This window comes from Anabrus simplex, chromosome 3 (genome assembly GCF_040414725.1).
Source record: "Anabrus simplex isolate iqAnaSimp1 chromosome 3, ASM4041472v1, whole genome shotgun sequence".
Classification (NCBI taxonomy): Eukaryota; Metazoa; Arthropoda; class Insecta; order Orthoptera; family Tettigoniidae; genus Anabrus; species Anabrus simplex.
Genome location: NC_090267.1, coordinates 220,935,683 through 220,963,591, shown reverse-complemented (window position 1 = coordinate 220,963,591; position 27,909 = coordinate 220,935,683).

The window sequence follows — 27,909 nt, the reverse complement described above, 5'->3', positions numbered from 1 at the left end:
GAAGAACTTAATAATACACATCACTCCATTCTGATGTCTTGCCGTCAAGCAGTTCCAGAATGGACTGAGTGAAGAGGGCAGAGGTTTTTAGTTGGTGGAAATCCAACTCCCACACAGAGTGGTATCTTTAAAAGATTTTCCCATGCCACAACAAAACTACTACTACTACTACTACTACTACTACTACTACTACTACTACTTTAAAGCTTTACGATTTGATTTGGTTGTAGGAACGCTTCTTGTGTCCACTTTCTTCTAGTTGTTCATTTCTTCCGCTCCTGAAACGGTGTATTTTGAACTGCTTCTCTAAAACGTGCTTTGTTTTTGATTGTAACCGTTTTAATTCCAGCATTTTTCATGTCTTTCTCATTTTCAATTAACCATATGGGTTTAGATTTGTAACTATTCAGAAGGTTGAAGATGCGCTTGGTTAGTCTGATCTCATCCATTCTGTAAACGTGTCCAAAAATTGTAACCCTTCTTTTCCTCATTACGTCAGTTAGTTTTTCAATTTTCAAATATAGCTCACTGTTTGATCTTAACATGGATTCTAAATTATTATTCCGTTTAGCTCCCTGTATTTTTCTCAAAATTTTCTTTCACACTTCTCTAGGTCTTCGACATCTCCAGTTCTTGTTAGTTTAAGAGTTTCTGCCGCGTATAAATTTTAGGTCTGACTGCTGTTTGGTAGTGTCTCAATTTTGTGTTCCAGGATAAGGGTTTTAATGTTATATACATTTTTTGTCATGTGAGACATCCATTCCATTTTGTGCACTCTAGTTTCTATAGCTGTTTTTTCTTTTGTGTCATTCGTTATCCACTCTCCTAAGTATTTAAAGCAATTCTTTTTGCATATTGTGTTGTCATGAATTGTCATATTTTGCGGGGCGTCACTGATGTTTGTCGTGAACTTTGTTACCTCAACTGATATTTGTAGTCCTATTTTAGCTGCTTGTTTTTGTAATTCTCTGATTTGTTCTTCAACATTATTCAGTGAGTCAGTAATTAACGCCATGCCATCTTCAAAAGCTAGACAATCTACAGTGTATTTATTTGGATTTCTTCCTAGTTGAACAACTTTAGTATTGATGGCTTTCCTCCATTCTCGATCTTCTTAAAGCAGAGGTGACAAATCATCTCCCTGTCTTACACCCGACTTTATTTCAAAAGGTTTTGAGACTTCGCCCCTAAATTTTACTTTGGATGTTATGTTTGTTAACGTTGCTTTAATGATTTCTGTTGTTTTATTATCGAGTCCTAATTCCTTTATAATGTCACTTAGTGCATTTCTGCCAATTGAATCGTAGGCTTTCTTAAGATCTACAAAAAGTAACTACGTATTTCAAGTTCTTGATTTTCCTCATTTCTATTATGTTATTTAAGTTTAATATCTGTTCGGCACATGACCTTCCCTTTCTAAATGCTGCTTGATACTCTCCTAGTTGTGGGTCGAGTATTTCTTCTGCTCTTTTAAAAAGTTCGTCGGATCTGTTTTCATCCCTTTTTTATGTAGTGGGTGTATTAGTGCAGATGTCCATTCTGATGGTAAACGGTTTGTTTCCGAAATTTCTGTGATGATTTCTGTTAAACACAGTACCATAGTGTATTATTATTATTACTATTATTATTACTCAGTAATAAATCTATAGCCTATGAACCTGTTTTGAATGTTTCTGAATTACCAACATTCATTGTATTTCTGTATTTATGAATGTTCTAAGTTTGTAGTCACTCAGTGTAATCACTTCGAACGGTCCTGGATTAATGGCCAATGATTTGTTTTTCTTACTCAAAGTTGCATAATTACTAGTGGCTGTGCAGATTTGGTCGTGTAGTCATAAGCTTACATTCTGCAAATATTGGGTTCAAACCCTTTTGTCGGCAGCCCTGAAGATGGTTTCCCGTGGTTTCCCATTTTCACACAAAGCAAATCCTGGGGTGCTGAACCTTAATTAAGGCCACGCTCACATACTTCCCACCCCTAGCTCTTCCCTAACCCATCGTCAACTTAAGGATTTCTTTGTCGGTGCGATGTAAAACAAATCGTAAAAACAAAATAGTTTACCTTTATATTTGATTCTGGCCGGGCCGAATGGCTCAGACGGTTGAGGCGCTGGCATTCCGACCCCAACTTGGCAGGTTCGATCCTGGCTCAGTCCGGTGGTATTTGAAGGTGCTCAGATACGTCAGCCTCGTGTCGGTAGATTTACTGGCACGTAAAAGAACTGAGGGACTAAATTCCGGCACCTCGGCGTCTCCGAAGACCGTAAAAGTAGTTAGTCGGACGTAAAGCAAATAACATTATTATTATTAGTATTTGATTCGGTATTAAATTACTGATATTTTTTTCCTTTGTTACAGGTAGGAAAAATGAGGAAACTATGCTACAATGTCTATCATCGATCAACGTGTGTGGTATGTGAACTTTTAGTCTAATATGATTCCTACATTCTACAGTAGTCAGCAACTATACGTCTTGTGTAACCGTTAGTGGAATTTGCATTCCACTGAAAGGCCATCAGCTCCTAACTTTTCCCTCAATTTCTTTAAAAATATTTTCACTCACTGTCGATTTAATGAGGACGCAGTGTATCAGTTTTTCTGTGACACCTAACTCGTTTACCACACCAAATCAAAAATAACTATTCATAGATTATTGGCAGGTATGGGCACCCGAAACTTTTCAAGGTATATTTTTTATATATATAAGGAACGCTACACTGTCTCAGTAATTTCAAATTCATTTTCCCTTTTAAACTAAAGGAAATTATTTTTGAATCTCTCGCATTACCTCATTTTGATTATTGCGATATAGTTTACAACAACCTAGGAGTAGACTGGGGAAGGAGATTACAGTGTGTTCAGAATTCTTGTGTAAGATTTATCTGTGGACTTCGTTACGCTGACCATGTCACACCATCTTACACACGTCTAGGGTGGCTTCGCCTGAAAGAAAGACGCACACTTCATACTCTTTGCTTTTTGCATAATAGTATTAGAACTTTTCAAGCAGCCTATCTCCCCAGCTCCTATCCACAGACCATAACAAAAATACCTGATCCTACAGCACAATGTGTTTATCCCTTCCTGTACACAGAATAGCAATCTGCACGACATAATTCACCGTTACCGCAGCCCGATAATGGAACATCTTACCAATGGACGTCAGAAGCATGACCATCAGCTCAGCTTCCAGACATGCCTGTGACGAAATAGTATGTAAACATGCATCAATCATCAAATTATGACCTGAAAACACCTCCTCCAACCGCCTCTTCATCATTATTTCCCTCTTCCTTTCAGAGATCATCTTCTTCTTACTAATCCTTCTCTTTACCTCTAAAGTGAAGGCGATATTTCGGTTTACTGTAGAAATGTATACAGTTTTCCAAACTTACTCTTAAGTAGTAGTTGTAGTATTCATTATTCATATATTTTTAATGTACTCTACGTACGATATGTATTGTATAGATGATATGATTTTTTATGTGTGATTACTTATATTAGTACTATTACTGTTATTATCTATATCATTAAAGTTGTATGGTGTCCGCTGTATGTAATTTCGTTTGTTTTGCCAATATTTCAGTTATTTATCCGTTTTAGGTCAACTCAAGACCGAACCGGTGGTTTTTATTTTTCGTGTCCGTTTATTTGTCTGTTTGTCTGTTTGTTCCTCCATCACGGCGATACGGCTCAATATATCTCAACCAAACTTCATATTTAGATTATACTCATCCCAAGGAAGGTTTCGATATGCATATCATATTAAAATCTTCGAATAGACGTGGGTTTACAGGATATCCAGAAAAGAATTCTCTCCATTTTCTCTTATACTATTGATTTTCTGTAAACTCTGTCGACCGTATGTGAAACGACCCTTAATGATAAACAAGTTTTGTCATGTTCATAATTTACCTTACTCTTCAAATGATGGAGAAATTTACTATTTTCTGCGGGTATCATGCTCTGCATTGAGTGACAAACAGACCGACAACGAACCTACAGGTTACCATGGCAACGTCTCTGACTGCATGCCAGCAGGGAAGTAACGTATTACCATTTTCCTTATCATTGCTATAAATTCATGGTTGTTCCTTGGGTAGAAGGCAAGAGAGGGGTCAATCGGCCATTCTGCGGGATATTAACGTTATATCATTGGAGGTTATAACCGTCCTCGAATACCTCAAGTAGTAAAACAATTACTCATCTTCTTATCTGTTTGCCTAAGAATACCTGCGCCTAGATTTCTCCTCTGTTACCGCTTTCTTATATCCGTAACTCATAACAGGATACTTTATTGAGGGGCTTTAGATTTTCTAAAACATTCACTTAGAATTTACATATTTCTACTCATTCCGCTGTCCTCAGTTATAATCCTATTTTCCTGTTAATTTTAAATTTCTCAACTGTATTGCTTTCTTCCTTAATTACTCCGTATGTACGCGAGTGCTAATCCCTAAACCTGGACAAACTTTTCTTGGAGGAAATACATCTTCCAGGCCATGCAAATGTATAACTTTTGACCCCGGAAAAAATCGAAATATGGATGCAATTTTAATGTCGGTGCAGACCTCCGTTTCGGAATAATTGGTGGATAAACCGTAAGTCCTATCACAAAAGATCGCGTTTCAATTTGGAGAGATCTACAATTTTGGTCCTATGATATTTTGTCGTATCTCTATTCCTTATTCGTTAAATAGTACTGCATTTCTTGAGTTCAAGTTAATGTTGTACTTTTTACACGTGTATGTTGTTGTTTGGCACTTTTATAGGAAAGATGTAATCATGACATTGAGCAAGCACATAGACATGACCAGTTGCCATATGTTTGCAAAATTTTATAGTTCCAGGGTCACATAAGTATCAAAAAATTAAGTAGTATGTGAAAACTGTACCAAATTTCACCCCATTCAATGAATAACTGAATCTAACCCATAAATATAGAAGATACGGGAAAATGTCACAGGACCAACCATGTAGAACACCGAACGAGTCGCCTGATGGTGAAGTCCGTTTGTAGGTGCAATTTAATATAGTCTTACTCACTGCATTTACAGTGATTTACGGAGATATCCGTATACTATGTAGAATACCGCAGCGAAGCACGGGTACATTTGCTAGTTGTTAATATATTGTCTCCAGTAGTTCTAGGTTAAGAATGGTTTCGTGTAAGAAAGGGAGTACATTCCTAACGTTGCCAGAAAATATATAAATTATTATTATTATTACTATTACTATTATTATTATTATTATTATTAATATTAATATTATTATTATTTACCATTTCAAAAAAAATGTACTCATGTTTATATTTTTGTTGTGTGTGCACTAACATCTCGCATTCTGAAAATGGTTTTCCGTGGTTTCCCATTTTCACACCAGGCAAATGCTGGGGCTGTACCTTAATTAAGGCCACGGCTGCTTCCTTCCAACTCCTAGGCCTTTCCTCTCCCATCGTCGCCATAAGACCTATCTGTGTCGGTGCGACGTAAAGCCCATAGCAAGAAAAAAAAAACATCTCGCATTCACATACACTGTTATATGCGGTACATATATTTCTCTAATTTCTGAAGCAAATAATGGCACTAATGTACATATTGTAATGTTTGAGATTAAACCTAGAATTTGTGTATCCCGCAAAAAGGAGTTGGAAACTTAACATTCATCCCTGTATTTTTGTTAGCAAATTGGCCCGTATAATCTTACTTTAAGGAAGACACATATACTCAAAGACTAGAGTGTTCTTTATTTAAGATGTGGAGAGTCAGAAAACTTTGTATCCCATAGAATACTGGGTAATGCTCATACATTCAGTTCAAAACAAATACATTTTCAACACCTTCCAGATTATATAACGTAAATCACATAAATGGAGTAAAATACTTAAGGGATTATATTCAAACATTACAATATGAAATTAAGCAGCTTTAAGTCCAAGTAATTGTGTCTAAAATAATAAGAAAACTTTATTATCTTGTCCTTCAATGTAGGGAAGTTTCAAACCTGCACCTATTCGGACGACCGGTTTCCAGAACATAAAATATGCTCGCATAAATATGTTTCAAATGACTGGTAATATTTTAATATATTTTGAAATTCTTCCGAAAACATTAGGAGATACACTGAAAATCTAGGCCTATATTCATCACATTCATAAATGTTATACTCAACTTCCGAAACAGCATATCGAAGCACTATGTGTTCTCTGCTCTAGAATAGAAACATGGACGCTGACAGAAGAGACAATGGCGCGAAGAGAAGCATATGAGATTTGGTGTTATCGCCGTATGCTCCGAATATCTTGCGTACGATCTCTTCAACAACTCCGTCCTACAGATGATGAATACGTTGAAAGAAACAATAAAACCTGTAAAACAAAGCGGCAAATGAGATGCATCGGCTATATGACGTAGAAGGAGAGAAACAACTTGTCAGATTCATTCTTAAGTGTAGATCGAAGGAAGAAGAGGACTCAAGGAAAGTACTTCGTGACTGAGAAACATCCAACATTGAACTGAAAAACTGATGGGATATGAAGAGGAAGTTTTGATAGTGTTGTGGAGCAACATGATCACCAACATCCATTGAAAACAAGAAGAAGAAAGGTGTATTTATACTGAAGTAACTAGACTCGTAAAATGTATATCTGAAACTGTTTAGGTGTACGAGCAACCCTATGCAGAACTACGAGGCCATGTATGTACTGTATAGGACAAATCGACCTCGATTAAAACCGCCACATATAGGTGACAGTTTCTTATTTATTTCATTTTTCATAAGACCAGTTGCTCCTTACTAACAAATATATTGTTACGAATAAAATTCCATCTGTTTGATTACTTTAATTTAACTTAGTATGACCTAATAAATCCACGCACACACATTATAATACACACATTTCTAACCTGCTATGAATGGGCACACTTACAAACTACTGTCTGTTTACAAATTGCTCTTCCTCACGGCGCAGCAGGTGGCCCAGCCCGTTACTCTACCTGGGGACCGGGGACACTTCATCCTTACTTTCACTTCCCCAAGTCCAGTCACCTCACACAACAGCTGTGTGTAGACCGCTGGATCTGAACACAGGGCTACGGGCCACTCCACACACGACGACTGTTCGTTGGTTCGACTCCACAGATAGTCCAGTACATCACACAGTCACATGCAGCGAACAACTAAACTGCTCACCAGTATTCAACAACAGGACGATACTCACAACAACGAACTTTAACACAGGTCGATTTATCCTCGTACTCAGGATAGCGGATTTCTTCGCTCGATCATGGCGATCTTCAGTCCACAGAAATACACAGGCACACAGTTCTCTCAGGTACATGTCTTCCGTTCCGTCGGCTCCAGCCCATCTACTCACTGGTTTCTCCAACAGCACAACGACAGCTCCCCGTTCAGACCTCGGTTGGACACTGGCGACAGCCGACACCTCTGTCGCCCTCAGTCCAGCCACCGAACCTCAATTCACTGCGTGTCACATTGACTTCACCACGGAGTCCAACTCTGACTCCGAGTCCAACACTGACTGACTGTCCGAGGCTAGCTTCCCTTTTTATAGCTCGGGTGATTTCAGCTAGAATTTTCGCGAGGTGGCTAGAGGCAGAACATTCCCGTTGAATCTCCAAGAAACTCATTGGTAAGCCGGGCGACGACAGCAATACACGGAAAGGCAGTCCCCAACCCACAAGCCGGCTTGGAGATCATAGCTCGCCTGAGTCATCAGCCCCTTCCTGGAAGTACCGAAAGAGGCTACCACGGGGCTGGCACGTGACATTATCTACTTTTATACGTTGTTGCTATCAATTTCAGTAAAAATCTGACTGACTTGGTGATTCAGTTATACGGACCAGATTAGTAACAACGTAAGACGCTTGGAGTACAAGAATAAACAAACACACACACATGCATTTCTAAGGAGAAATGGAATTTTGTCACACTGTTGCATTTCAATTAGCACAGCTGAGTGCTACTTACAATCTGTTTCACGTCGCACCGACAGGGATAGGTCTTATGGCGACGATGGGATAGGAAAGGGCTGGGAGTTGAAAGGTAGCGACCTTGGCCTTAATTAACGTATAACCCCATCATTTGTTTGGTGTGAAATGGGAAACCACGGAAAACCACCTTCAGAGCTGACGTCAATGTGGCTCGAACCTCATCAACATGGAGCACGGTTCACATAAAGGTTTTGACTTATTGCTCTGTAACATCGAGATGCAGGACAGCTGGCAGGGATTGGTGTAACTGAATAATGGGTTCCAGTGCGTCCCATGAAAACAGTACCCAGACCATCACAATCTAGTCCTTGCAGTATCTCTGTCCAATAATGCAACCAGCGTCATGGCCTCCAATGATAATCGGCGTACACGCGTTCAGCCATTGATATGGTGGACAAGGAATCTGGATTCATTGGGTCAGGTGACCATTTTCCAATTGTCTACGCTCCGGTGTTGATGATTTTGTGGCCATCTTTTGCGCTGCTATTGGTAGAATTGAGGCTTCATTAGGGTACGACTGTGTTTTCCACTCCGCAGTTCCAAACAGTGTTCGTTGAATCATGTGCTGTGAAACATTACACTGATCACCATTGTTGTACTCTGGGTAATTTCTCAAACTGTGGCCCTGCGGTCGCTCCGAATAATGCGTGACAGTCTCCGCTGGCTTCTGGCGTCAACGGGCTGCTGTCGACACTGCGTTCAAATATGTTTCGTTGCTTACTCATCGTTCCACCACTTGCGATACATGATCACAACGGTGGCAGGAGAAGAGCCGGCAAGCCTCACCGTTTCAGAGAGGCTGATACTAAGGTGCCGTACCATCACAAACTCGGAGACAGCACTCGCTTTCACAGTCTGACGCTGGAGACACAACTAACAGCGAACCTATAGGCCTGCCGTATATATACCATTCTGTCAGCGTGTCAAGTTAACCTATCCGCGTTCCATGTATGATAAATGCTCTCAAAGGAACGGTCATAATGTAATGACTCATTGGTGTATAGCAATACATCCATATTTTTACAGAAAAATGGATACCAGTCGAGTTATATACTCAGTCAAACTTATTCGACTGCTAAAGTTTAACCATACCAAGGTAACCTTCATACGTTAGGTGTCCTATATTGTATGCTTTTCAGCATGCTTGGTTTTCTTTTTAATGTTGGAAGCTATGACTACGTGTATGGCTCCAAGGGTAGAAGTTAGGGTGAAATAAATCCAAGTCCATCAATATATTGTTGTGCATGAGCCGATGAACCCGACAGTTGATGTCTTAACGTGTTTAGCAACAAATTATAATGATGATGTGATGACTGCGCATAGAACTAAGTGGTAGGTAAGTATTAAACGTTAAAGTATTTAAGGGCAGTTTATATTTTTTTTAAACTGTAGGCCTATATGAAAATTATTCATAACTACTCTGTTTCCCAAACAATGCAAACTAGTTTTTGTAACGGAAGTTGAGCTTAAAAATCTTAATAATGTAAATTAGAAATAAGGATGAAAATAGGGACCTTGTGGAACACCGAAAGATTCGATATCCGGTCGAAATAGGAAATGGTGACTGTATGAATACTATGAAGACAATTATAACAAATTGGGCTTCTGTACATCTGGTTTTAATTTAGTGGTGAGAAAATTTTGTTCTACTGAATTAATGAACTCAGCCACGTCAATGCAAATGCAATCTAATGATAATAATAATAATAATAATAATAATAATAATAATAATAATAATAATAATACAGGACACTTTAAATACCTGCAAGCTGGCTTTCAGTTTGATGGTTCCTTTTTTATATTCAGTATCAATTTATATGAATCATCCATATAAATGACGTCAAGAATATCAAAGAAAGAGCAATAATAATAATAATAATAATAATAATAATAATAATAATAATAATAATAATAATAATAATAATAATAATGTAATGCATCAGCAAACGTATACAGGCATTTGAATTTGACGCGATATATGATACTAGGGCGTAAATTTTCACGTTCCGGCTTACTCAACCAGATGTCAGAGTAAACCAGATCTATGACTGAGATTTAATTAATTTTGCCGAGTAAACACTATACGCCGATATCGTACAACATAGTGTGTCGAATGGAATTTGTTTCAGCCTTCAAAAGTCGGACTATTTCTGCCGGGTTTCAACCCATTATCTTGGAGTCTGAAGGCCGGCACTCTACCACTTATACGAGTTTTGAGTGGTTTGGCCTAAAGTCATGCGACTATTCGATTATAGGAAATAAAATATTCCTCTCTAATTATATCATGTTCTAACCGTTTGGCATACAGGACACTTTAAACACCTGCAAGCTGGCTTTCAGTTTGGTAGTTCCTTTTTTATATTCAGTATAAATTTATATGAATCATCCATATAGATGACGTCAAGCATATCAAAGAAAGAGAATGCGAAACTTCATAAATGGATTCAAGTTTCGAAACCTGAGAAATAGTTTTCATTGTCTCTAAATTAATATTGAAAGAAATAATATGCGGAAGAATACAATCCAGGAAATGTTTATATCCCGTGAGGTGGCCGTGCGGTTAACGACGCGCAGCTGTGAGCTTGCATCCGGTAGATAGTGGGTTTGAACCCCCACTGTTGGCAGCCCTGAAGATGGCTTTCCGTTGTTTCCCATTTTCACACCAGGCAAATGCTGGGGATGTACCTCAATTAAGGCCACGGCCGCTTCCTTCCCTTTCCTATCCCATCGTCGCCATAAAACCTATTTGTGTCGGTGCGACGTAAAGCAGCTTGTTAAAAAACGGAAAATGTTCACGTTGGATGTCATTTCAAGAAATATGTAATATAAACTTGCTTAATCCTTGATCTGGTTTGATAAATGTAAAAGGTTGTGGAGTGCCTGCAAGAGGAAGTTCTGGAAGCCCATTTTGTTCCTTCAGGTGCCCGATTTGTCTATACATAACAGACTCCTAAAACTTATTTGAAAAGTCTTCATATTTTACTTCAAATTTTTTCCATCTGCATTCTAGTGGTTAGTGTTGTTATAGGTGGTCATGAACATTCATTACATTATCACTACAAACTAAAAAGTGCTCAAAATCGATAAATAACGGAGAATCCAACGTTCCATTCACTGTTACATACATCATTTAGTTAGCAGAGTCTGTAACTGGGACGCATATTGCATGAAGTGTTTTCCAATATTTGATTTTATGTTTACGCTAATGATACTTCATGAACGAGATTCTTGCCACATCATTAGCAGAGCTAAACTGATATTTTTCCGCCAGGATTATTAATACAGTGGTATTATGGTTATAGTGGTCAGTTGAGTTATAATCATCATAAAATATAAAACCGTTATATTAAAACAGTGCTGATGGATATATTATTATTATTATTATTATTATTATTATTATTATTATTATTATTATTATTATAGTGGTTCGGTTCCATGACTCCTGTCAATCCAGATATTCCTCTTTGGCAATTATTAACACAATTTGGAGTTTTCTAATTTTCATACACTTTTCGTGAGGGAAAATATTTTCTCTAGTGTTTTATTCATTATGACATTGCTGACAAATTGCATACATTTGTAAACATCGAGAATGACGTAACTAATTTACGAAAATTACAACTAACAAACGAAAATTATCGAACTACTATTTTATCTAAACACTTAATTTTAACCCTCCGTTAGTGACTGTGAATTTTACTCTCAACTTTAGTGACTTCGGTCCAGTAGACCGGCCTTAAATAATTCCATACTTTTCATTATTTTAGAGTATATTTTTAAGGAAGTGTACAATACATAATTATTTTATCATCTTAACCTTTATTTAAAATACACTTAAGTAATCTACAAGCAATAATAAGGAGCAATTTGTGTTAGTCTCCTATGGCAATAATATGCTCGTAACTAGGCTGTAGGCCAAGTAAGCAAATTCGAATTTTATCATATTTTTTATTTTTGGCGGCTTGTAAACCGTAACCCTAAGGAGTTCCTGTTGGTTAATAATGACTTCAAAAAACATGAATTCTGGCCCCAGCTGTGCATTGTTAGATGATACCCATATCACCAGGCTTTTAAGTCGTTTCTGCAGTACATGGTCACCCCACCCCGTCTTCTGCCATTGGATCTACTGTGACATAAGAGGGAAGACCGGTGAAGTTGCACCATACCGGAGGGTATGGTCGGTGTAAGCCAGCTTTCGCTAATACCAAGAATATGGATATTATCTTCCCTCATTATGGCTTGAATTTCATCGAAGTGCGCTACCAAGGAGCGTGCATTGATATGACAGCACTGTAAACAGTTGGTAGAGGGCGGCAATGCCTGTTTGAGGAGAATGCCTTTGGTGAGAGGCGACGGGATGAGAGGGGGGGATGTTGCTAAGGTCAGTGTCAGGTACTGAGCTCTGGATCAGCTAAATAACGGAATGTTAACGAAATAGTATAGCAGAAATAGCATCCAAATTACCTCGACATCCTGATAAATGCTTACACTGACTACCACTAACACACACACAGACAGACACATAATACACTTACAGAAACACTTATGAATAACAAACAGATACACTATCGAGCTGTGTTGTTTCATTTCAATTGTCATTGTTATCCCGCAGATTTTGTATGCTGTCTAGTTCCGCGACAGTGGTGGTGGATCTTTTCGTCCCGTTTTGAAGGTGGATCACGATGCAACCGTATTGAGTCCAGACTCGGGATGGCCCGAAGTGAACCCTGGCAAGGTTTAACATACTCTTACGAGTTTCGGTGAGGGACTTGGTAATGAGTACATGTATGCCTCTCAGGAGCCGCTTCGCCTTCCACACGCCGTCACGTTCGTGGTAGCGGGCAAATTTAACTATTATAGGATACCTACCTGTAGTTACCACTTCAGCTGCTGAGCGCTGAGGCCGCCCAATCCTTTGGCATCGGTCGAAGCTGTCCATCGTGAATTCAATGTTCAACTTCGTTCGGAAAGTTTCCCTCACTTTCTCGTAAATATCCTCCCGCGGTTCCTCGGAGGCTCCATGGATTAGGAGGCATTTCCTACGGCTGTACTGCTCTCTTTCATCAATAAGTTCTTTTTAATGGTCGAGCTGCCGTGCTAACTTGCACAGCTCTTCTTTCAGCATGGCAAGTTCGGAGGAGATGGCGCCTCGGAAGTCTCGAAAATCCTGACTCAGCGAGTCTAGAGACTCTTCCTTGGAGCTGGCAGAGCCGCATAACAATTGAAGGCGCGCCTCATAGTCCTTCATCGTTGCTTCAAAAGCGTTAATCTGCTTACTCACCTTCTGGACGGACATATCTGTTGCTATTTATGTACAAACTCGAACCACAGTTGTACAAGTTCACTTAGCACATACTTACAGGGCAAATATACTATCAGTTATGTGGCTTCTGCGAGATACAGATAGAGCACTCCTACGCGTACGTTACAATATACGCCATATTAAGAAGAGAGGACAGCCGATTCAAGGATGACTTTAGCAGACGTGTGGTAACTCTGGCTTGGGTAGAACACCGAGACTAAATCTTTTTGCACTCATCCAGAACATTCCTTCATGCAGCCTTCAAAGGACAGAAACATACTACGTCCAGCGGCTGACACAAGGGTTACGACTGGGTGGCAATGAAATGGACTGAATATTGTACTCCTAACAAATAGCCAGATACATTTTTCCATGTCATAACCTCTACTCCTTCCAGTATCTTAATATAAGGGAGCAACATACGCTTAAACCTATTTTCGAAAACTACCAAATCAAACCATGCACTCGAATTCCTATTGCACCCTTTTCTTATTAATCTTCCTTCTGTCCAAGTAGGTATAAGTCTTTAGACTTGTGAACAATGTATGGTGAAGCACTGTTTCACCACTCGCCCGTGCAACTACGACGCCAATAGTAGTTTTGGTTGTGTCCATAATACGTTCCGCATACCACGCTTCACTATCACATTTACTTGGCCGTGGTCTTCAGTGAAATTAATTTCGTCACAATTTATTATACACGGGCGGAAAATGAAATTCCAACATCTAGAAGGAGTTGTGCTAGATGAAAGAAATTTGTGAGGCATGTTTTCACATCTGAAAGATGACGCCTATTCAAATTCGCATGCTAGTAAACGAAGACTGTGCTACTCTGACCTTAGTTTGCTTTAAATACGCGTTGTGTACTTCGTGAGCGATAGTCATCGTCCCGTGTTGACGCTGTGAGGTAGGTGTTTGTCACACCTTTTAGGAGACGAAGAAGGCAGTATCATCAGGGTACTGAGCTTGAACGAGGCCATGTAATACGGCTACGAGAAGCTGGTTGTTTTTCTGCGATATTTCAGAATGTTTTGGCAGGAATGTATCCTTAATGAATCTGTGTTGGTAACAATGGTCACGCAAAGACACTGTCTCAAGAACAGTGTGGTTAGGCCACACACGGGCCACTACAGAGAGGGTAGACTGCCGTATTCGCCGCATGGCTGTTTTGGATCGCACTGCATCTGCTGCAGCCATTAATGACTCGATTAGCACCAGAGTGACGTATCGAACTGCAATAAACCGTTTACTTGAGGGACAGCTTCTAACCAGACGTCCAGTAGCGTTCATGCCACCAACTCCGAATCAATGTCAACTGCAACTTCAGCAGTGTCTAGCTAGAGCTTGTTGGAGGAAGGAGTGGAGATCTCTTGTGTTCTCAGTTGAGAGTCTTTTTCTATCTTCGTGCTAGTGATGGCCGTAGATTGGTATGGAGGAGGCCAGGTGAGGGCTTTGAAACAAGCTGTCTGCGGCGTCGATACACTGGACCTACACCAGGAGATATGGTCTGGGGAGGAATTTTCTTTCACAGCAGGAGCACTTTTGCCATAGTGTTGTGCTGCAACTCAGTCGCAGTATTCCGGGTTTGGTGGGGGTGTTTGCCAACCGAATAACGCTCGTCCTCGTACCACTTCTGTAACCCAACGTGCTCTGCATTGTGTGACCATTTGCCTTGGCCTGCGAGATCACCAGACCCTTCTCCCATTGAGCACACATGGGAAATTATAGGACAATACATCCAGCGTCATTCAATTCCTGCATTTACCGTTGCTATTTCACTGAACAAGTGCATCCCTTAAAATGACATACGGCAACAGTGCGATACAATGGATGCACGTTTGCATTGTTGATGGATTATAATGGCGACTGCAGCGGTTATTTGTACCACCATGTCATACGTCTTCTCGTGCATACTTGAACCTCTGACCTGGAAACTTTAATCAAATAAATATTTTATGTAGACAATTGCTTAGCCTAAATTGCATTCATCTAAACTAATGTCTTCTTCGTTTTAAATTTGGTATTTAACGGCGAAACCCCATCAACAGAAACTTACAATTTGTTAGAATGTTGCCTGATAGTATTTCATGTCACTGTAGCTCTGCTAATCTTCGTATTTTGTTCTGATCTGACAGATATTTCATTGTGCCTATTGAGAAACTTTTGGAGCACTCAGGTCCTGGAGGATTACCTTCGAACCGTGGATCAAACTTTCCCAAGAGATGCAAATATTCTTGAACTAAGTGCAGAACATCTCTATTCATTAAAGTGAAATTCCACGCAGCATACTTGAACACAAACTTCACAAGATGCCTTCCGATGGTGAATTTATACCGCCCAATTAAGGTATCAAACAGCGTGTTTTATAGTGTGGCATATTTCCCGGAGGTCACCCGAATGCTTGACCTTCCAGTGTTTACATCACGGACTGCATTTTCCAGGTACACTGGATTGTGCCTCTTCATTCTTTCAGGAAACATCTTTCTCTTATAACTTCGTGAAATAATCGGTTTTATCCTACAAAATGAAATGATTACATTTTGATTCTTGCAGCTCTCGACAACTTTTACTTTAAAATATTAATTATTTTGTAATACCGTAATGCTAGTGCTACTTGCGTGATCAGATCAGGATTAAGTGCTAAATCACACTCGTTAATAAGCGTTCCCTATATTTCCTTTTTTATCTCAATAATTTAAGAGGAACTTTTATCCCTGTAATTATTCTTCTGATATCTTACGAATGGCACAACGGAGCCGCTGTCGTATCATCATTATTGGTTTTAGAGTGAGCACCATATTGTTTTTTTTTTTTGCTAGTTAGCTTTATGTCGCACCGACACAGATAGGTCTTATGGCGACGATGGGATGGAAAAGGCCTGGGAGTTGGAAGGAAGCGGCCGTGGCCTTAATTAAGATACAGTCCCAGCATTTGCCTGGTGTGAAAATGGGAAACCACGGAAAACCATCTTCAAGGCTGCCGACAGTGGGGCTCGAACCCACGATCTCCCGGATGCAAGCTCACAGCCGCGCGCCTCTACGCGCACGGCCAACTTGCTCGGTGCACCATATTGTATCAGTGATACATTTTCCGCTAGTTGTCTTGCGCGGAAATGCAGGAAGTTATAAAAAGTGCGACGATGACCGGTTATACCGGACATCATCAGTGTCATTCCACTTCAATATTTTTAGTTACAAGTCTCAGTAGGTGAAACAGTGAATAATTCGTCATTCGACTTCTATAATTGTTGGTTATACAGTTACTTGAGAGTAAAAGGCTTTCTTGTGTGTATTACTGCCAAATACAAATATTGATGTCATTTCCCAGCAGAACCCACAAAGGTTAGGCTACCGTTCATTTGAAGGCAGTTTGAAAGCCTCTGGTTCCTTTTCTTGCCTAGTCTAAAAGATGAATATTCTTGTTTTTCGATGATAGCACCAAGATGACTTATAAATAGCCGGATGCATCATATTAGTTTTTAAATCTGGTGGTAAGCTCAGAACATTTCAGTAATTCCATCTGCTATACGCCGATGGCTTGAAAAATGAATCAGGTCAAGTATTTCCGGCGTACTTTCGAAAATTTTCAGTTTAATACGAAAGCCACTTATGTTTCTCCCTAAATCTGGTACCACCTAGTCTCTTTCCTGCAATTCGCGGTTCAGTTCGTTTCAATGGCCAGTAATATCAGTTAGAAACGCCCGTTGTTTTAAGAATGTCCAAACTTTCAAGCTGTTTCATTTGTATTGCGTCCTACGAAGCATGCTGCTAAAAGAAGTCATGCAAGCCATTTCTAATTATAAAGCTTCTCTGTAGGAACTTCTCTGCACTCAGCTATAAGAAAGTTGTCATATTCGGTCTCCATATCCTCCAAGAACAGTTATGTTAAAGGGCTCTGCTTCCATCTCGAATACCGGTTATTATTTGGATTACCGATAATACCTCATTAACTTTCACCAATTTCATGTAATAAATGGAAAATTTGACAATTGACTCCGCTTTCCATTAGCAACCCCACAAATTGAGATTTCCTGCCATTGCTTTTACTCAATATGTAACAACGCATAAACACCTGCCTAACCCGTTAACATTGCCTACTGGTCGTTTCACTGCGTCTTAGTCCGGCTCCATAGCTAAATGGTTAGCGTGCTGGCCTTTGGTCACAGGGGTCCCGGGTTCGATTCCCGATAGGGTCGGGAATTTTAACCATCATTGGTTAATTTCGCTGACGCGAGGGTTGGGTGTACGTGTCGTTTCCATCATCATTCCATCCTCATCACGACGCGCAGGTCGCCTAGGGGAGTCAAATCAAAAGTCCTGCACTTGGCGAGCCGAACATGTCCTCGGACACTCTCAGCACTAAAAGCCATACGCCATTTCATTCATTGCGTCTTATATGTTCTTCCCTTTTCTGGTTACCTCAAGTGAGCAAAGGTCCAAAAACACTTTTTCGATTGAAAAATCGTCCTGTATCATACAGAGGAATATCGATTGCAATGTTGGTCTCATCTTGAGATGCACCATATTTGTCTGCCCAACTCCTTGCCCGAATGGTTAGCGTAGTGGCCTTCGGTTTAGAGGGCCCCAGGTTCGGTTTCCGGCAGGTATGGGATTTTAACTGCGTACGGATATTTTCTCTTCTCAGAGACTGGATGTTTGCGCTCGTATTATTATGTATCTCTTCATATAAATACAACACAATACCGTACCAACCACCAGAGAGACAAACAATAGTGAATACATTCCTTCATGTAGTACTGGAGTCAAGAAGGACATCCGGGCGAAAAACTAGGCCTAATTCGTAAACAAAGTGCCGGCTCCAAAAAAAATTGGAACTAAGGGCAGGAAGAAGATGATGATGAAGAAGAAGACGACGAAGAAGAAGAAGAAGAACAAGAAGACGTTACTCCATATTTGGTTCCCATGCCAGTATACTTGAACTTCTTCTAGGAAATAAAATCTATTTTTTTATGAAAGTGGTTATTGGAAACCTATTGTACAGAATATAGAACAAATGATTTGATTGTCCTGATTGTTTCGTGCTCTTCTACTTCGCACCATCACAGACAGGTGATGATGGGATTGATGGGGCTAAGAATGGGAAGGAAGCGACCGTGGTCTTAATTATGGTACAGACACAACGTTTGCCTGGTGTGAAAATGCAGACCACGGAAAAATTATATTTAGGGCTGCCGACAGTGTGGTTTGAAACCACCATCTCCCGAATGCAACTTCACAACTACCTGACCCAAACCGCGTAGCCAAGTAACTTGGTTTGGTTGCTCTTCTCACTCCGAATAAATTGACTGGGAACCAGCACTTGATCTTAGAAACACGAAACCTTCTATATGTGATCCAAGATAAAGAGCACTTTAGTTGATTAACCACCAATGATTAACTGGTTAATTTTTCTTCCTTAAAAAAGAAAAAGTATTGAAAAGAAAAGGTCACTAAACAGTAGCAAATCAGTTCATATATATATTCCGAACTTCGTTACTTTCGTTACATAAGTGTAGATATTGTGTTTTTGTTTACAACTTTATACTCTGATTTTACAAAGATGTTCAAACAAAAGGCCCCTTACGGATTATAATACAAAGGCTTCCACTATTAATTACTTCAGTTTTGTGTAACATGCTTGTCCGCTTTTGCTGTCGAGAATGAACCTGGTAATCGTTGCAGGCTGGGTGTGATTTTAGAAATGGAAGATACTTTTCTGAATTTCTCGGTTTCCTGACGAGGAATTGAGAAATTATTTTGTGCATGGTCAAGATGGTTCCATTTTATAATATGGGAGGGAAAAAAATTGCCTAATTTTTCATGTGACGTAGAAAGCTCCCATTAACTGTCAGTGGTCACGAATTGAGTTAATTTAAAGGCACTGTATCAAGCGGTAGAATATGTCAGGCCGTGGGGATGGTTGACAAGGACTTGATTTTAGGTACGGTTGCGACCTTTTTCATTAAACCAAGTTTAATGGCCTGATTTCCTACCTAATTTTTATTCTTGTTTTTGCTAGTGATTTAACGTTTCACTAACACGTCGAAAGTTTTCGGCGATGCTAAGATAGGAAAGGGCTAGGATTAGGAAGGTAGCTGCCATGGCCTTAATTAAGGTAAACCCCCAGAATCTGTCTGGTGTGAAAATGGGAAACCAACGGAAAACCATCTTCAGTATTGGCGACAGTGGGATTCGAACCCACCATCACCCGAATGCGATCTCACAGCTACGTGACCCTAACTACACGACCAACTCAGTTGGTGATTTCTTCCTAATAAAATAGTAATGTTACTTGATTTCGTCCCACTAACTACATTTACGGTTTCCGGAGAAGCCTAGGTACCGGAATGTAGTTCCGCAGTACTTTTACGTGGTCATAAATCTACCGAAACGAGGCTGACGTATTTGAGCACCTTTAAATACCACCGGATCGAGCCAGGATCAAACCTGCCAAGTTGGGGTCAGAAGGCCAGCGCCTCAACCCTCTGAGCCACTCAGCCCGGCGAGTTTGTTCCCCCTGCTTCTTCCTTCCCTGTGCAGAGAGATATATTCACTTTCGCATGTTTCGTGCTTGTACAGTGATTCGTAGTGAGATTTGTTGTATGTAGAAGAAGATTTGTGGTCACAAACCCTCATCCCCCGAGCGAAAGGAATTAACTAAACAAGTCTAAACTTCGCGACCTGGTCGAGAATCGAGCTCGGTGTATCTGAATCGAAGGCCACTACACAGACCATTCTGACAAGGGATTGGACGTCAGGTGATGATGATGATGATGATGATGATGATGTTTGATATCCAAATACCGTCAAATGTTAAAAGCCTCCAGTATGAAGCAGCCACAATAGCTTTATCAATGATTGTAATGAAGTCTTCGAGTTGGGCTTCTAAAGGTCAGTTTGGACAGTGAAATTGATGCTCATGATCTTGTATTGCATCAGAGTCACACTCAGCATTCTGTGTATAACCCCAGCTTTTGAGTGTAGTCTTGCTTCTAGGCATTCCAGTTCTTATCCTCTTCTTCCGGACAGGCCAAGTTCGCGAAGTATGTGCTGGAGTTCCTTCTGGTAGCCGATTCCCGTCGGATGGTGGGGACTGCTGCTGCTAGTATTGATTCCTAACAACACTTGGTGTGACTCGTGCTGGCCTGGTGTTTTTAATGAAACTCCTCCGTGATCTGGGACGCTGTATTACTACTTCATGATCATAGATGGGATGATGGTTGTCCACCTCTTGTTTGAGATTCTCAGTTTTAGCTGCTACTTGCCGTAGGATTGAAAGGGGCGGGGAGGAGGCTATGCCACAAGTGTGGTATTGCTATTCAACGTTCATTGGTCTGAGGCAACCAGAAACTGCATGGCACGTGTCGTTCAAAGCCATTTCCACTTTCTTGGAATGGATGGAGTTAACCCACTCAGCACAAGGATACTCACCTGTAGAGAAGGAAAGTGTCAGGGTCGTAGGTTGTACAGTTGCTGGATATGTTCCCAAGACTGATCCCGTTAACATGTTCGCTCTGACCTTTATACTGATACAATGACAATGTGCTCTAAAAGTAATAGGCCGATCAAGCTGAATTCCAAGGTATTTGACAACAACTCAAGGAGCCTTTTTTTCCAAACTGATGTTAAGTGTGTGATTATCAGTACGATTATGTAGATGGAAGAGTGTAACCTGTCCTTTTTTTACGATTAGAATTAAGGTAGTTGCCCCTGTAATACAGGGATAATTCATTGAAGCAGTTCTGTAGTCTACATTATACTACCCAAAATGTTCTGGAGAGAGTTCCAACATCAAGATCGACAACAAATAGAAAATATATAGTCGAATACGTTGATCACTACTTTAAATATTGAAGAAAATTGGTGCAAGGTCACTATCCTTGTTCGTCCAGCGACATTTTACCTTGAAGTGTCACTTTGAATTCACTTTGAATCTTCAGTAGGAAGCGTTAAATGATTCTTGTAAGTTTGAAGGCTAGTGTAATTTTAAATAGCTTGTGTATGATAAGTCGATAGGTGATCGTATCGTGAACAGCAGTCAGGTTGACGAAAACAGTGCCAGTTACAAGGTCCTTCTGAAATCCATCTTCAGTGTACTGAGTAAGGTTCAGCACTTGGTCTGTGCACGATCGTCCTGGTCTGAAGTTATCCTGTTGATTAATTAGCTTACTGTGTAAAAGAGAATTCATTCTATTGAGTATAAGGCGTTCAAACAGTTTAGTTGACTCAGAAGAGAGGTGGGCCTGAAGTTCTTGGGGTCGTCTGGTGTCTTACCAGGTTTAAAGTGTGCCATCATATATGCCTTAAGCCAATTCTGGGGGATCATTTCAAAACGGATACAAAAACTGAATAAATTGAAGACGTTAGGTGATCAGACATGACAGTTGGAATCTCGATCTTGGCTATCTTAGAAGTGCGTATATATTCGTATTCACCTACAGATGGTTTCGATGTGGTTTCTAGCAGATATACTCGACTATATAGGGATGTTAAGCAACTGCTACGGAGTACGGCAGGAAGTTAAGCGACTATTAATGGAAACCGTGTCTAGAGGAGAACGATGAGAACTTGAGCGGATGCTAACGGAAGACTGTGAAAACTGACGATCATAAGTAAGTAGAGCAGATACTAATGGAAAACTGTGCTTACTGGAGAACGACCAGAAGTTAAGCAAAGCAGCTACTAATGGAAGACTGTGTCTATAGGAGATCGACGGGAAGTTAAGCAGCTGTTAATGGAAAACTTGTCTATAGGAAAACGACGGGAAGTTAAGGTTTGGGTGGTGCGTAAAACATCTGTATCTAAGGAATAAGATGACCTGTATAGTAGGTATACTGTAAGTTATATTTCACCAAGTGGTCATCATCAGAATTCACAAAACGGTCAAAATATTCTTATAACTTGAAACATGAGCAGCGAATGAAAAACGAGACTTTTCGCTGCACAAACATTCAATGTGTCCAACCTAAAAGCAAGCTTCTTCATTCTGGAAGGGTGATTGTTACAGTATTTTGTGTGTAAAGTTTTAATTTTCAGTTGTGATTAGATAAAGGTCAAGAAGAGTTTCGGTTGTTTTTTCTGTTAGTTAGTTAGTTAGTTAGTTTTGGAATGGTACGATGTAAAGTGACCGATAATAATTTACCCGAATGCCGCATTTAAGTAGAGGGCAAACGGCTTCGGAACTCGGACTATAACTTGCTTCATTAATTCTGGAGGATGAAGTGGCAGGGGAATGTCTAAGACTGAATTCTCAATCAGTCTACATGGATATTAGTCCTTCAATGCACATAACTTGCAAGTTTTGTAAAATGCGTAATTTTTCATGTCTCCTATTTGTCGAAGAACAAATGTTACGAAAACTATTTACTGTAAGGTTTCTCGTTATTGCTATGTCCTGTACGATATTCAGCTATATTTATGAGTTATTAATATCTGTCTCTTCTGCTTATAAATATTACGTAGGATCCTGACGGAGGAGATGGCGTGTGCAAAGGATGTTGGAGGCAAAGTGTGGACAAAGAGAGCTGGAATGACCCTGCCTCCGCTTGTCCTTGACCAACTCTCCTGGGTGACAGTTGGTTCAATCAGTCACTTTATACACTTTAGCCGAATAGCTCATGCCATGTGAAGTGCAAGTTAGGCCATGATTTTATATTTAACAGAGCAGGATGAACGATTGGATACTGAATTAGTTTGAATCATTACCCTGGTTCAGATAGCTTAGTGGTACCAGGAGGGACTCATTTTACATATGTGGATGTGGGCATAGAATATATTCAAGGTATACTCTGCCTGTCACTAGAGGAGACCCCCATGTGATCTCAAGAAGTAGTTAGCGATAGCGGGGCTTTTACCTGATTCTAGCATTGCCTTTGTCCGTTCAGGAATAATTAATAACCAGTTCTCGGTGACAAAGGAGCTAATTAGTTTCAAAATAGGATTCTTGTGATGAATTCCAATATTGTAAAAATAATTTGCATCTATTATTATTTTCCGAGTTCTTGGCTGAATGGTCAGTGTATTGGCCCTCAGTTCAGGGGGCCCGGGTTCGATCTTCGACCAGGTAAAATATTTTAACGATTTTAACCTCAAATTTTTAATTCCATGGGTAAAGGAATGAATGTATGTGCTATCCCCAGCAACCTCATGCACAGCACATAACATGTAGTTTCCTATCCTCGGCAGTTGCCTTATATTAACGTCGCAGAGTTGACATTATAAGGGCTAGAAATACCGGACGAAATTATTATTATTATTATTATTATTATTATTATTATTATTATTATTATTATTATTATTATTATTATTATTATTATTATTGTTGTTGTAGTAGTAGTAGAAAGGAATTCGGAAGGCAAGTTTTACACAATCATACTTAATCATTCATTGTTATTGGTGACTCGGTAATATCATCCTGGATTTTCTCCTGATCATCAGGAACTCTGGACTGCTTTCTGGCCTTCAGTGATCCATAAAACCTCGTTACGCCGTCGAGTATCATTGTCCCGTTATATTGCATTTGTTTATTTGATGGTTTCGCAGTGGGATGCTGTATTCCTTTTTCAACATTGATTCCAGTTCCAGCGTTGCGGTTAGGTTTCCATCTACTTGATTAAAATGTTCTCTGACAACGGGTAATGAATTGCAGTTATCTAGTTACTGTGATACCAGCTCTGTTTGTTACGCAATATCTTGAAGGCTGTGTTCTGAATGCTGGAAGTGTACAACCGTTTGTTGAAGTGGATTTCAGTGCAACAGCGTGGTGTAAAACTCCTCTATTCACTGTAATTGTATGTTTGTTGTGTCATCAGTTCGAGGGTTGGTTGACTATTCAACGGTTCCAACATCTGCTGCCACTTTTCCGTTGTTTTCTTCATCGAGCTAAATGATCTTCTGTCAGTCTGCCAAGTTTATTGAAACGTAAACATCAACAGACCCTGAAACTATTCCTTCATCACAGCGACAGACTTTACAAGAAAGGCATTATTCGGGTAGCTCATACTCGTATACTTTGATCAACGCCAAAACCAAACCAAACCAAACCAAACCAAACCCCATTGCACTACAGCCCTTGAAGGGACTTGTCCTACCAAGCGACCGCTGCTCAGCCCGAAGGCCTACAGATTACGTGGTGTCGTGTGGTCAGCATGACGAATCCTCTCCGTCGTTATTCTTGGCTTTCTAGACCGGGGCCGCTATATCACCATCAGATAGCTCCTCAATTCTAATCATGTAGGCTGAGTGGACCTCGAACCAGCCCTCAGATCCAGGTAAAAATCCCTGACCTGGCCGTGAATCGAACCCGGGGCCACCGGGTATGAGACACGCACGCTACCCCTACAGCACGGGCCCGGCTATCAACGCTAAATACGAGCTTGAGATAGACTATAAGATCGTAAAAACTTGTTCTAGCTCATATCATGCACTGGGAACACAAGATCAGTAACATAATATTGTATGTGTATCTTGTGTCCTCACCTCGAAGACAGCTTGAATACTTTCACATGCAGCACAGTTAACTGGGGTGACAACCGTGAAAAACTAGCTGGCCGACTAATGTACTGCAAACCTATTAGGAATAGGTTCACGAGTTTATGTATAATTGAGGGAAAATAAAATAAAACAGAATTCAAAAATAGATTGCGTATAAATCTCTTACAATATCTTCACCTTAGTCAAGTCAGATGACGGTAGATGTTATAGGTCAGCTGATGGCTAATAATACGAATAACTTGTAAAAAGAAGCTGACAGAAATGTGCATCTACAGCCAAAATCAATTTAAAATGATGTCATATTAATGTTGAGAATTGAAGTAGAATTGCGAGAGGTAAGATGATTCAATAGTGACGAAATGATAATTAAATTTAGAAATAGTGTGCAAGACAGCAAAATCGTATGTCCTTCTTCGTATGAAATACTGAGTGCAGGTCGTAAACTTAAAGAAGTCTTTAAGTGGCTTAAAAGAGGAACGTTATACAGTTAGACATGTAACGGATGACACAGAAAATGACCAGAAAACATAAAGTATCTTCAATTAGACCAGTGTAACCACGAGTTCTAAAAACATAAATAAGAGATTAACATTTTTATTAATCACGTTGAGATATATCAGATCCTGAAGGATGTCTTTAATGATAAAATAATTAAAGATATTACTCGCTTCGGTTGGTCTTATTTTACAGTTGGTAAGTTTTGAAAAATACGGAAGGAGGCGAATAAAAAATAATGTAAAATACTACAGAATTATGCAAAGTAGCATTAATTATGTAACAGACTCGAATTTGTAACGGATGGCGGTAATACACACAGCAAAATACTTCACTGAACATGAACTGGAAGGTCATGTTCCCCACCTGGTAGTACCTAACCAGGAAGTGCTAAGACAGAACACTTGGCTACCTGCCGAACAGTAAATTACAATGTATATCATACGTCCTGAGAGGCTTAGAAGACCACATCACCAGGAAAAATCTCTTTTTCTCTCTTGGATGAAAGGCTCTTACAGGCAGATATTGAACAAATCCAGCAATAAAATCCCTTGACGTGCTAGTAAGTAGAAAGAGTCACTGCAACTGTAGGTTTCTTTTAATATAATTCTTGAAATATATGGAGAAGGGCTTGCTGTTATTGATTAAAGAAGTTCAATATTAGCCAATGCATAATGAACTACAGAAGGTCTGTCAGGACCAGAAATTTAGTTTGATCCGAGTAAATGTTGAGAAGAATATACAGAGTATTTGGGAGACAAGTACATACTTTTTTCTTCAGGCTATTAATAAACTTAAATTCAAAATAATGAACTATTTAAACAATTAAATCATCATCATCATCATCATCATCATCATCATCATCATCTGTTTACCCTCCAGGTTCGGGTTTCCCTCAGACTCAGCGAGGGATCCCACCTCTACCGCCTCAAGGGCAGTGTCCTGGAGCTTCAGACTCTTGATCGGGGATACAACTGGGGAGAATGACCAGTACCTCGCCAAGGCGGCCTCACCTGCTATGCTGAACAGGGGCCTTGCGGGGGATGGGGAAGATTGGAAGGGATAGACAAGGAAGAGGGAAGGAAGCGGCCGTGACCTTAAGTTAGGTACCATCCCGGCCTTTACCTGGAGGAGAAGTGGGAAACCACGGAAAACCACTTCCAGGATGGCTGAGGTGGGAATCGAACCCACCTCTACTCAGTTGACCTCCCGAGGCTGAGTGGACCCCGTTCCAGCCCTCGTACCACTTTTCAAATTTCGTGGCAGAGCCGGGAATCGAACCCGGACCTCCGGGGGTGGCAGCTAATCACGCTAACCACTACACTACAGAGGCGGACTAAACAATTAAATATTAAGTTCATTATTTCATTTTTGTAGCTCAGGTAGTATTTAATGTTGAACGACTCAGGGCTTTGCCGACATGCATTATCATGTTTTCCTGTGCGGAAACGTTCGCTTCTTGTACGCAGAATGTTTTCATACAACTTATTCATGCATACTAACCTAAAACTGCAGTGCAGTGATTTACTTGGCATTGCACATTACGCATACAAAAGTCCGGAAGCCGCAATGAAGTGATGTGTACAACTACAGGGCAGTGATGTAGCCTACTTAGAAATGTTTCTTACGCATCATGCATACGTACTGGGTAATGCAAGTTACCGCGGGTGGTATAATGCGAGGGGCAAGCGAAGCTGCAACCTACCTTACAAATATCTCACTCCACTTCAAGCACTTCCCTTGAACAAACCATGCACAAAATTTCGGAAAAATCGTATTTTACGAACTGCGGACATTTAATCATTCCTTGCGTATGGTAATTAGTACTTGTTTCCCAGATGCCCTGAATATTAAGCTAGTATTTGTATTTTACAGATGGACGTACGCTTTTTTCTTTGCTAGTTGCTTTACGTCCCAGCGACACAGATAGGTCTTATGGCGACGATGAGACAGGAAAGGGTTAGGAGTGAGAAGGAAGCAGCCGTGGCCTTAATTAAGGTCCCCAGCATTTGCCTGGTGTGAAAATGGGAAACCACGGAAAACCATTTTCAGGGCTGCTGACAGTGGGATTCGAACCTACTATCTCCCGAATACTGGATACTGGCCGCATTTAAGCGACTGCAGCTATCGAGCTCGGTGGACGTACCCTTAACAGAGAAAATATATCGTCTATCCTGATGGACTACTGGGTCATTGTAATGTTGTCAGTGTCTGTCAAAATTACAATACCGCTACGAATACCGTAATGAGAATGTGTACGACGTATCTTTTTCCATGCTATATTGAATTGAATATGTTAACATTCATGGAATAATGTGGAAAAGGAACTTTATGATACTTACGGCATTCAACTCCCACAAATATAAAATCATATTGTCAAAAACCTTTTCCAATGCATGTAAAAAGAGATATTTACAAGATGCTTACACTGCGTCATATGGACGAGTCAAGTTACTGTTTGGAATGGTGGTCTCCAAGACTAAATATAATACCTAATGTTTGAATGGTGGGTCGTGAACTGAAACTCATATATGTTCATCTTTTATTAATTAAATTAAAATAAAGGAATTCAGAATAACATAATATTTTACGTTGATAAGGCCAAA